Source organism: Chiloscyllium plagiosum, unplaced genomic scaffold (genome assembly GCF_037043375.1).
Source record: "Chiloscyllium plagiosum isolate Xiang-an unplaced genomic scaffold, Cpla_swu_hap1 HiC_scaffold_15, whole genome shotgun sequence".
NCBI lineage: Eukaryota > Metazoa > Chordata > Chondrichthyes > Orectolobiformes > Hemiscylliidae > Chiloscyllium > Chiloscyllium plagiosum.
In genome coordinates, this window is record NW_028270153.1 from 14,043,388 (window position 1) to 14,055,783 (window position 12,396).

Genomic DNA, 12,396 nt, shown 5'->3' on the forward strand with positions numbered 1-12,396 from the left:
GAAATTGAGCAGCCTTCCACACAGCCTTCTCTGATAATCATCAATGAAATTTGATGGCGTTGTTAACTTAAGGGATAGCATGTTCCTGTTTGCAATGTTGTGGAGGTGCTGGTGTTGGGCTGGGATGGACAAGGTCAGAAGTCACACGACACCAGGTTATAGTCCACCAGGTTTATTTGAAATCACAAGCTTTTGGAGCGCTGCTCCTTTGTCAGGTGACTTCACCTGATGATGGAGCAGCACTTCAAAAGCGTGTGATTTCAAATAAACCTGTTGGACTATAACCTGGTGATGTGAGACCTCTGACACTGTTTGCAATAAGCAGAGTTCAGGCTATACATAGTGAGGCTGCATTTACAAACCCCAAAGCAAAGTCTGCTATTGGGTGTGATTCTCCAATTGGACATTCTTACACAATAGCCTGAGTGCACAAAATGATTAAAACAGCAAACAATTTGCAATGGGGAGAAACCAGAGTTAATGTTTTGAGTCCGTTGACCCATCTTCAGAATCCCTCCAAATGTACACTCTATTTTCTCTCCATCTCAAATAGTTAATATTTTGAAGGATTCTGGAGATGGGTCACTGTATTCAAGACATTAACTCTGTTTTCTCTCCACAGATGCTGCCTGAGCTGCTGAGTTTCTGCAGCAATTTCTGTTTCTGTTGACCACCAGCAGTTCTCTGGTTTCATTTAACCAATTTGATATAATCGGTCAAACTTTGTAATCTAGCTAGGCATACGTTTACACAGTTTGTTCAACAAAAGGAAAATGTTGGAAAAGCTCAGCAGGTCTGGCAGCATCTGTGAAGAGAAATCAAAGTAAACGTTTTGGGTCTGGTGACCCGACCTCAGAACTGGTGGTAGCTAGGAAAATATTGGTTTATATGAAGAAGATAGGATGGGGGGAGGGGGTAAGGAGTAAATGATAGGAGGGGGATAGAGCCCAGATAAAGGGAACAGTTGGACATACAAAGGAGACCATAATGTAGTCTCCTCTACATGCTGTCCTGCTGACTTTAAGGATCTGTGGACCAAGGTCCCTCTCTCTATATTTCCGATGGTCTCACCATTCAACAGGTACTCTCTTGCCTGTTCAGTCCTTCCAAGTGCATCACTTCACAGTTTTTAGGATTAAATTCTATTTGCAATCACTCAGTCCACCTAAGCAGTCCTGCCTATGTTTCTATGTTGTCTAACGCCTTTCTCCCAGCTCTTTAGCACACCGCCAATATTTGTGTTATCTGTGAACTTACTGATCATAACTCTAACATTTATATCCAAATCCGTAATATACACAACAAACTGGCATGGTGGCTCAGTGGTTAGCACTGCTGCCTCACAGCACCAGGGGCCCGTGTTTGATTCCTGCCTTGGGTGACTGTGTGGAGTTTGCATATTCTCCCCGTGTTTGCTCTGGTTTCCTCCAGGTGAATTGGCTATGCTAAATTGCCTGTAGTGTCAGGGGTCTCCTCTTGGGAGGGTCGGTGTGGGCTAGTTGGGCCAAAGGGCCTGTTTCCATACTGTAGGGAATCTAATCCAATTGGGGAAACGAACCATAGACTGGGTGACTACTTTGCAGACCTTCTACGTTCAGCCTGCAGAACAGACCCTGAGCTTCCAGTTGCCTGCCACTTTAACACACCACCCTGTTCCCTGGCCAACATCTCCGTCTCAGGCTTACTGCAGGGCTCCAGTGAGGCTCAGCGCAAGCTGGAAGAACAACACCTCATTTTCCATTTGGGGACCCTACACCCCTCTAGACTCAACATCTAGTTCACGAATTTTAGGGCCTAACTCCCCCATGTCCTAGTCCCCTACCCCACACACCAGGCCTTGCTATCGCATTGTCTGTCAATACACACTACCTATTACTAGCGACTGACTAACGACTAGCTACTCCATTAACAGCTATTCACCCTTCCAGCCAGATTGTTATCCATTCCTTTGTCTGTCCAAGTGTTCTTCTCTCTCTATCTGGGCTCTATCCCCCTCTAATCATTTACTCCTTACCCCCTCCCCTCACCCTATCTTCTACATATAAACCAACATTTTCCTAGCTACCATCAGTTGTGAGGAAGGGTCACTGGACCCGAAACGTTAACTCTGATTTCTCTTCACAGATGCTACCAGATCTTTTCAGTAACTTCTGTCTTTGTTTCTGATTTACAGCATTCGCAGTTCTATTGGTTTTTATTAAAAGGAATATGTATATCTCTTATGCCTTCTTGTTTTGAATCACTCAGCAGCTTGGGAGCCAACTGTTCCCTGCCCCTGTCTCCATACCATCAACTCAATCAATCTGAGTCATCCTGCTGCCCAACCAATACCTTTTTCTGCAACAGTATAAATTGTTGTGATCATTTGAAATTTGGCATTCTTGTGTTTGTCCTGATCGATGCAAGACCGAAATCTTCTAGTCTCTCTTTTTAGAAATGCTCAGGGGATAAATATTGGCAAGAACACTGGGAAGAGTTCTGTTACTCTGCTTCAGAAAGTACTGTTAGGTTTTGTATGTCCACCCTGATAGGGCTAGCAGCACCTCTGACAATGTAGCACTCCATCATTACAACCCCATTGATTTGGTTTAGACGATATATTTGCACCTGAGAGAGGTGTTTGAACCTATGACCTTTGTCCTAAGGTGAGCATGAAGTTTCTAATTCAGATGAATCAATTCTGTTGAAGCTAATTCATAGTGAGAAATCTGTCACATTTATAGTGCAGTGTACATCACACAGCAAGTGACAGTGTATGCCTAGGATGTGCAGTTACTGCGAAAGTTTGACCTGTGTGTGTGCATTTCACATCACTGCCTTCCCCGATGCTTTAAAAACATTGCTGTCCCATGCACATGCAAAGTACAATTGACCAGCCATGGTTATCGACAACAAAAGCAGAAATGGCTGGAGAAACTCAGGAGGTCAGGCAGCAACTGTAGACAGAAAGCAGAGTTAACCTTTCGAGAACTGGAGAAAGAGCCACTGGACTCAGAACATTAACTCCACTTTTTCTCCCGGCAGACGCTGCCTGACTTGCTGAGTTTTTCCAGCAATTTCTGTCCTGTTTTAGATATCCAACATCCGCAGTTTGTTTTATTATTATGGATGCTTTTGTGAATGCTATCTCAAAAGTTTATGCTAAAGAATGGTTGATTCTGGTGGCAGTGATGTTGCAAGAACTAGACGGGTGGCTCATCATAGAGCCTGACAGCACAGAAGCAGACCATTCAGCCCAACCCTGCCTCTGCCAGCTCTTTGAAAGAGCTCAATTTAATCAGCCTCATTTCCCCTAATCTTTTCCACACATCCCCACTTCTCATTTATAACGTATTACTACCTGTTGTAGACCTTGGTAGCTAGTGTTTGTAATTAAGTCACTGTTTAGTTCTGGATGTAGGTTTGCTCGAAGAGCTGGAAGGTTCTTTTTCAGACGTTTAGTCACCATACTAGGTAATAAAACGTCTGAAAATGAACTTTGCAGCTCAGCGAGCAAACCTACATCCAGAACCTCAACCTGAGCTACGAATCTTTTCAAAACTCGCTAACCGTTTAGTTCATCAAACAGGTGATTTGGTGGTGGGTTTTCAAAAACGATCTGTCATTAAGTTATCATCAAATTTACTTTCACTGATCTTTCCAATCAAAACAGACTGTCATGTTACAAAAAATCTACCCCTGCTCACTGTTGGTTCTTTTGTTAATTATCTCAAATCTGTGCCCTCTGGTTTTGGCTGTTCTGCCAGTGGAAAGTTTTCTCCTATCTGTCAAGATCCCTTGTAATTTTGAACACCTGTATTAAATCTAGGCAGCAGGAAGGAATTAAATTGAAATGCAGACATGTGCAGGCAAAATGTTTAACAGTACCTAAGAATATGACTGAAACTAGAACCGAATTTGTCTTCTCTTTCCCCATCCAGACCCTCTTCCCCCAGAGGTTTCCCCTTTCCTTTGCCCAGATAGAGTTTTTGCTGCCATTCAGCCCCATGATGCTAGCTCATTGCTTTTCAATCAGGATGTCACAGAAGTTAAGGACCATTCCGAAACGGAACCAGGAAGCTTGTTCAAGATGTATTTGATGAAAAATAATCATATTAAAAAATATTGTTGCTTTTTCTTTCATTTGCTCAACTTTGTTTTCTTGTTTGTTTCAGAATATGTACGGTGGGAGGGCAGGAGGGAGAAAGGATTACGGTCCTATAGATTTTCATTCTAGGGTTCCTTAACCAAAAAAACAGGTTGAAATCCATTGTGCTAGCTCTTTCTTACTCCCCCGAGGCTCTCTCCTCATGTGTAAAATTAAGCTGTGAACACAGCGCAAGCTTCTCGCTAAGAAACTCAGCAGTGCGATATTTCACAGGCACATCTCCACGTCCCGTCACCTTTCTAGGCTGGAGCTGTGGCTGAGCAGGAACGTTCAAAGCCACTGGCCGCCTCTCCTACTCTCTTCCCAAAGATGGATTGGGACACCAGGCTCCCTGGAATATAGCATATGGAGTTCCCAGCAAATCAAAGCGTCTAAAAGGGTTCAGTCGGAAGCATTCCTAGATGAGTGGACCCAGCCTTGAAATAGGAACTAGGCTGTTCAAGAGTGGAACTGGTAAACAGGTACGCACACACACACTCACACTCTAACTGGAATCTCAACTGGATCAACCATGTACAAGAGGTCAGAGGGTGGGAATTATCCAGCGAGTAATTCACCTCCCAACTCCCCAAAGCCTGTCTACCATCTACAAGGCACAAGTGTGATTGAATAACCACACCCGCCTGGATGGGTGCAGCTCCAACAACACCACGGAATTTCAGCTCCCCTCCAGGGCAAAGCAAGCCCACTTGATTGGGACTGAATCCGCCACCTTGCATATTCACTCCGTCCACCCTCGCCGCAGAATGGCAGCAGTGTGTACCAGTTACAAGATGCACTGCAGTAACTTAGCAAAACTTATCTGAAAGCACTTTCCAAACCACAACATCTGCTGCCAGGGAGGTCAGGGCAGCAGATACATGGGAACACCGCAACCTGCAAATTCCCTCCAATCCACTTACCATCCTCACTTGAAAATATAACACCATTCCTTCACTGCTACTGGATCAAAATCCTGGAGCCCCCTCCCTAATGACAACCAGTGTGTACTAACTGTACTGCAGTGGTTCAAGAAAGCAGCTCGCCACCATCTTCTCAGCAATAATTAGGGATGGGCAATAAATGCTGACCCAATTAGTGATGGTATCGTTTTTTTTCAAAGTTCAGAATTTTGCTGAAGAGAACGTCTGTTCTGTCAAAGCATTACATCTGGCAGTCATCAGGGCAGAAGCAAGAGTACTCTTTTGAAATTTTGTATTCTTGCCGCAGTCCTGATCAGTGCAAGATGAGGAACTTTAAGACCCTGTTGCTTTCAGTCTGCAGTATGAAGGCAATTAGCAATCTGATAACCTCTTAAATCCAGATACTCGAGGCTCCAGAAACTGAGGGAACAATTGGATTTTTCAGGACTGATAAGTTGGTTGGGTAACAGCATGGAACAATGAAACTTCAGCTATTGGATAGTCAAGCAGATTAAAGAGATTGAATGACCCATTTCTGCTCCCAATATTCTTAAATCCTTGAAGTAATGGTGGCTCAGTACTGAGGTTACAATAGTCTAGCCTGATTTCCTTTATGTTGATCCACATCTATGAACCATCTCCAACATGGCAATGAAAGATGAAGTCATTAAAATAAGATAGTCTCCAAGAAATCAAATCAGGCATTCTGACAAAAAATCTTTGCTGAAAGAGTGGTGATAATGGAGAATTTGCTAGCCTAGGGAGTGTTTAAAATACCTAGTAACAATGGAATTAAGGGGAAGCTAGAAAAATAAGACTGGAGGTTGGCTAATGTGGTGCCACTATTTAAGCAAGGTGGTAAACACAAGCCAGGGAACTACAGATCGGTGAGCCTATCGCCGGTGGTGGGCAAGTTGTTGGAGGGAATCCTGAGGGACAGGATGTACATGTATTTGGAAAGGCAAGGACTGATTAGGGAGAGTCAACATGGCTTTGTGCTTGGGAAATCATGTCTCACGAACTTGATTGAGTTTTTTGAAGAAGTAGCAAAGAGGATTGATGAGGGCAGAGTGGTAGATGTGATCTATCTGGACTTCAGTAAGGTGTTCGACAAGGTTCCCCATGGGAGATTGGTTAGCAAGGTTCCCCATGGGAGATCTCATGTAATACAGGGAGAACTAGCCATTTGGATACAGAACTGGCTCGAAGGTAGAAAACAGAGGGTGGTGGTGGAGGGTTGTTTTTCAGACTGGAGGCCTGTGACCAGGAGTGCCACAAGGATCGGTGCTGGATCCACTGCTTTTCATCATTTATATAAATGATTTGGATGTGAGCATAAGAGGTATAGTTAGTAAGTTTGCAGATGACACCAAAATCAGTGGTGTAGTGGATAGCAAAGATGGTTACCTTAGATTACAACGGGATCTTGATCAGATGGGCCAACGGGCTGAGAAGTGGCAGATGGAGTTTAATTCAGATAAATGTGAGGTGCTGTATTTTGGGAAAGCAAATCTTAGCAGGACTTATACACTTAATGGTAAGGTCCTAGGGAGTGTTGCTGAACAAAGATACCTTGGAGTGCAGGTTCATAGCTCCTTGAAAGTAGTGTTGTCGGTAGATAGGATTGTGAAGAAGGCATTTAGTATGCTTTCCTTGATTGGTTAGAGTACTGAGTACAGGAGTTAGGAGGTCATGTTGCAGGTGTACAGGACATTGATTAGGCCACTTTTGGAATATGGCATGCAATTTTGGACTCATTCCTGCCGGAAGAATGTTATGAAATTGAAAGGGTTCAGAAAGGATTTACAAGGATGTTGCCAGGGTTGGAGGATTTGAGCTAAAGGGAGAAGCTGAATAGGCCGGGGTTGTTCTCCCTGGAGCACCGGAGGCTGAGGGGTGACCTTATAGAGGTTTACAAAATTATGAGGGGCATGGATAGGATAAATAGGCAAAGTCTTTTCCCTGGGGTGGGGGACAAAAACTAGAGGGCATAGGTTTAGGGTGAGAAGGGAAAGATTTAAAAGAGACCTAAGGGGCAACTTTTTCATTCAGAGGGTGATGCGTGTATGGAATGTGATGCCAGAGAAAGTGGTGGAGGCTGATACAATTGCAACATTTAAAAGGCATCTAGATGTGTATATGAATAGGAAGGGTTTAGAGGGATATGGGCTGGGCTGACAAGTGGGGCGAGATTGGGTTGGGATATCTGGTTGGCATGGACGAGTTGGACTGAAGGGTCTGTTTCCATGCTGTACATCTCTATGACTCAATAATTTAGACTTATATAGCATCTTGCATGACCACCAGATATTGCAAAACCAACTAAATACTTTTGAAGTGTAGTCACTGTGGTAATATGGGAAACGAGGCAGCCAATGTTAGAATTGAACATAAAATCCCTACAGTGCAGATACAGTGCCATTCAGCCCATTGAGAGTGCACTGATCTTTCGGAGAGCATCCCACCCAGATCTAACCTGCTCATCTTTGAACAGTGGGAGGAAATTGGCACACCCAGAGGGAACCCACTGACATGGGGAGAATGTGCAAACACCACATAGATAGTCACCCGAGGATGGAATTGAACCCAGGTCCCAGCACTGTGAGGCAGCAATGCAAACCACCGAGCCTCACCATAGAATCCACACGGTAGATTCCCATAGTTAGAAATGTGATCATGACCTGATCATTTGTCTTGGAGATGTTGATAGAGGGATAAACATTGCTAGCAACTGAACCGTACGCAAGAGGGAGAAGGGAGGAGCGAATAATATTGATACAGTTGGGCAAGGGAAGGCTGATTGATTGAAGTCTGATCCCAGAATGGTCTGATTGGGCTGAATGGTCTGTTTGTGGCTGGAGATTGGGATATTTGGAACAGAGCCTTTAGCATATTCAATGCCCAAGCAGGGAATGGACGCAGAAACCTAGAACAAATTAAGGTTTGGCTTCCCACCACCCCCTTACAGCATATAAACTGAGTGTCCCTGGCCATAAACAGGTCCAGGCAGCGGGCCATGGAGGGGGTCATTAGGGTCGACCCTCTTCCCTGGTTATGTTAGAGCCCGGGTGTCCTTGGAGAAGGAGCACGCGGTGTCCATCAAGTTGTTCAGGGAGAGGTAGGCGCTGCAGGGAATGGAGTGCATTATTTCCCCCTCCAACTCTATTTTGATTTAATCCCTGCCCTCCCCTTCACTGTTTGATCACACAGCATTGCCCTTTGATGTGAAGGGCACCGCTTGTCACTGGCCACTGGGGTGTTTCCTATCTTCCTGGTGGTGGAAATTGAATAAAGATTCGTGCACCTTGTGTCTCTCACTGTGTCTCACCTGCACACACACACCATGGGTGCTGGGGAAAAATAAGCACTACCGCGGTTAGGCGGCAGTGTGGGGAGAGAGAAAGAAAGAAAAAGAAAAAAAAAACAGGAGGGTCAGGGGTTCTGTAAAAAAAAATCGAAACTGAGTGTCCTGGCTGAAATCCATCGACTCAGTGCAGAGCAGGGGACTGAGCCTGGGTTCACCTTAGCTTTGCGACTTACTGCTCATCTGCAGCAGGAGTGTGTGGAAATCATTTATGTTTTCTGAAATCCGAAAAGCCTGAATACTTACAACCCCAGAAACAAAACCCAAGTGCCCTCCCTCGAAGCCGTCAGCTGGACTGAGTCCATTTGTGTCTGTTCAAAAGAAAACTCCAGTGACCAAGAGAGAATGGAAAGTACTCGAGCAGTTCATTCATTTTTTGCTGTTGCTGAGCTAGTATCTCATGCAGCCAGGAGGAAGATGCTGTCTGCAAATGAGGTTAATATGTTAAAGGAATCAAACGTCTAGACTCCAGGGCTGATTGGCCAAGGCGTTATGGAAGGGGGCATGTGTTTAGTGACATCACATATTAACCAGGTCTTGGAATGATATGTATTTGTGACGAGGAAGACAGGGGAATCTGAAACTGGTCACTTCGGCTACACACATTGGACCCATCTGGGCTCCATCTGCACTGCAAGGTCTATACTTCCTAATATTTACAGGGAGGAGGGAGGGAATAGGGGGAATTTTTTTTAAAAAAGAGGCTGCTATTTGCTTCTCAATGGCTCACAGATGTGAGACTGAACACATGCTTAGCATATGTATGGCAGAAAACAGAGAAGCTGGTAACAAGACCGCATTGAGGAATGAAAGCGAGCGGTGAGGAGCAAGACTGACTCTCCCCCTCAGACATCTCGATATTCAGGGGAATATCTTGACATTTTTAAGGCGGCTCATTCTGCCTTCGGGGATCCGACGGGGAGAAAGGTAAGCCTTTGAGTCTGCAGTCCTCCCGCGGGAATCTGCCACTACTTCTGGCCGTTTCGAAATGCTTTTTGTGCAAGAAAAATTGTATAAATTTACCAGCAATTACCTGTGCTCGTAAATAATAGCGATGCAGAATTTGACGGAGTTGTCTCAAATTTGACTGCATGGCGGAGGCTGTCAAAGTGCTCAAAATTATTCATTGTTGTCGGGCTGTTTTGTGTGTGTATTACCTGTGTGTATCTGTACGTGTGTGTATGTAAATATATGTGTGTGTATATCTGTATGTGTCTGTGTATCTGTATATCTGTGCATGTATCTATGTGTGTATATTATGTGTGTATTTGTGTCTGTGTTTATCTGTGTACAGTATATCTGTGTCTGTATACAGTATTATCTATATGTGCCTGTGTATATCTGCATGTGTGTGTATCTGTATATCTGTGTGTATCGGTGTGTACTGTATATCTATGTGTGTATCTGTGTATACAGTATATCTATGTGTCTGTGTATCTGTGTATATAGTATATCTATATATGTCTGTGTGTATATCTGTATGTGTCTGTATATCTGTGTGTACAGTATATCTATGTGTGTATCTGTGTATACAGTATATCTATGTGTCTGTGTGTATATCTGCATGTGTCTGTGTATCTGTGTGTATATCTGTATGAGTCTGTGTGTATGTGTGTATCTGTGTGTACAGTATATCTATATGTATATCTGAATGTGGCTGTGTGTGCCTGCCTGTGTGTATCTGTGTGTGTTGTGAGTGTGATGCTAATTAAATCTCTCTGTATTCTAATCACTTGGTAGATGCATGGGGGGGGAGAGGGGGGAGGGGGTGGGGAGAAGAAAGCTTAATCCTACCGAGGATTTGAATTTTTTTTCTTTCTGCGGCTCTGTGCCTGAAGGAGCTTGTATTGAAGGTAATTGTGCAGAGCTGTGTGTGGTTAGATGGGGCTGTGTGAACCTTCCCTCTGCTCACTGTCTCTGTGAACGGTGCGTTCTTGCAGGGTGTCAGCATCAGGGAGTGCTGGGTGGGGGGTTTGTCGAGGTGTCAGGGGGCTAGGTGTGTGTGGCGGTACAGTGTGTCAGACAGTTGCCTGGGCAGCAGAGAGGGTGTCCCGCGACTGGCGGATCCCTTTGCAAATTGTTGCAGTTTTCTAGTCAGGCATGTCCAGTGAGAGGCCCAACTGGATGGGTTTCCCCGTCAATGATAGCTTCTTCCCTTCCAGAATTGGCTGTTGCTGGAGAGAGAGAGAGCACATTGTGAGCTGTGTGATATTCCAGGTCAGTCCCCCTCACACCGACTCTGGGAGCAAGCTGAGGACACTGGGTGCTATGGATGCTTTGTAATCTCCGTGCATTCCCCCACCCCCATGAGGGGCTTGAACCACCCATTCCCTTCCCTCTTTCCCCTTCGGCTGTAGAACCCGCAGCACGGGAGGCCATTCGCTCCATTGTCCGCCTGCCAGCTCATTGAGGAGCGCTCACGTTCAGTCCCACATCCATAACCCTGACGTTCCACATTTTCAACACCATACCCACTCCCCTAGAGCACCGTTTACTTTCAACAACCAGGAGAAAATGAGGATTGGAGAGGCAAGGGTCGAGAAAGAGTGGCGCCGGACAAAACGCAGCAGGTCAGGCAGCATCCCAGAGGCAGAAGGATGGGCGTTCCTGATGAAGGGCTAACGCCCGACTCTCCTGCTCCTCAGATGCTGCCTGATCTGCTGTGCTTTTCCAGCGCCTCACTTTTTGACACCAGTTTAAGGGTTTACAGGGATATGGGCCAAGTGCTGGCAAATGAGACATGTTGGAAGGCCGCATTATGTTAGTTGTAATCTAATAAGGCCGCATCTAAGAAACTTCAATTATATATTCTTCAAAATTCACATTTTTTAAAATTGTGGCAGTCAGTCTGTGAGGATTATTTCGTTGAACTTTCTTTTACTCTCTGGTATTTTAAATACATTCATTTTAAGATTAAAATAAAAATAATAAAGGACGAAAAACATATTACTAAAAAATAAAAGATTTGTTCTGCAAAATTTGGATTCATTCAAAAGGCCACACACAGTGGCCTACAAGGTCGCAGGTTCCCCATCCCTGATTTTGGATGTCTAGTTGGCATGGACGAGTTGGACCGAAGGGTCTGTTTCCCCGCTATGCATCTCTCTGACTCTGTAACATTCAAGACCCTGCCAACTCAGACTGGAGGACTTTCTCCTCGCCCCCTCATCTAGAATGTAGGTTCAACCCAGTCAGCGCCCATTTGGAGAGCCCCTTGTTTTTGTGCTGTTGATTCGGGGTTGGGTTGTACAGGGGAGCAGAGGTGGACTCCTTTCTGCATCAAGTACTACAAACATTTTTCACAACCTCAGAATGCCCTAGAACATTCTGCTTGAGGTGCCGTTTGGAATGCCCTCACTGTATCTCAGAGGAAAACATGGAGTCACCTTTGTGCACGGCAAGATCCCACAAACAGCAATGTGGGAATGTTCAGATAATCTTTTTATTCACCTTTTCAAAAGGGAACATGAATATAACTGGCAGCATTTGATGCCCATCCCCAGTTACCATTGAATCGATAGCTGGTTGGCCCATTTCATTGGGCAGTGAAGAGTAACCACATTGCTGTGGGTCTGGAGTCAACTGGACCAGCTAGGAGAGGCAACATTCTCTATAGCAAATCAGGCAGGTTTTAATAACAATTCGTAATAGCTTTACGATTGTTATTATTAGTATTCAATCCCAACGTTTAAGAATCAATTTGAAATCCCACCAGCTGTGTTGGTGAGATTTGAACCCACAACCCAAGGACATGTGCTTCCTTTGTCTGTTCTTCCCCCTTTTAAAAATGCTGTTGTTTTCCAAAGTTCCAAAACTGGCATTTGGATGGGTATATGAATAGGAAGGGTTTGGAGGGATATGGGCCGGGTGCTGGCAGGTGGGACTAGATTGGGTTGGGATATCTGGTCAGCATGGACGGGTTGGACTGAAGGGTCTGTTTCCACGCCGTACACCTCTATGACTCTATGACATGGGATGCTTTG

General features: G+C 44.8%; 1 protein-coding gene across 5 annotated transcripts in view; it reads left to right on the forward strand.

Annotated features, from left to right (window-relative positions):
• LOC122560270 (protein CBFA2T1-like) overlaps positions 1-12,396 on the forward strand; it is a 162,542-nt gene that overhangs the window by 45,769 nt on the left and 104,377 nt on the right. For 3 of the 5 annotated variants that reach the window (XM_043710799.2, XM_043710797.2, XM_043710800.2), the window contains exon 1: positions 9,015-9,340. The exons of the other annotated variants lie outside the window; for them this stretch is intronic. The gene's annotated coding sequence lies outside the window, so the exon portion shown is untranslated. Of the gene's footprint in view, positions 1-9,014; positions 9,341-12,396 lie in introns of those variants that run through there. 5 annotated transcript variants of the gene reach the window in all.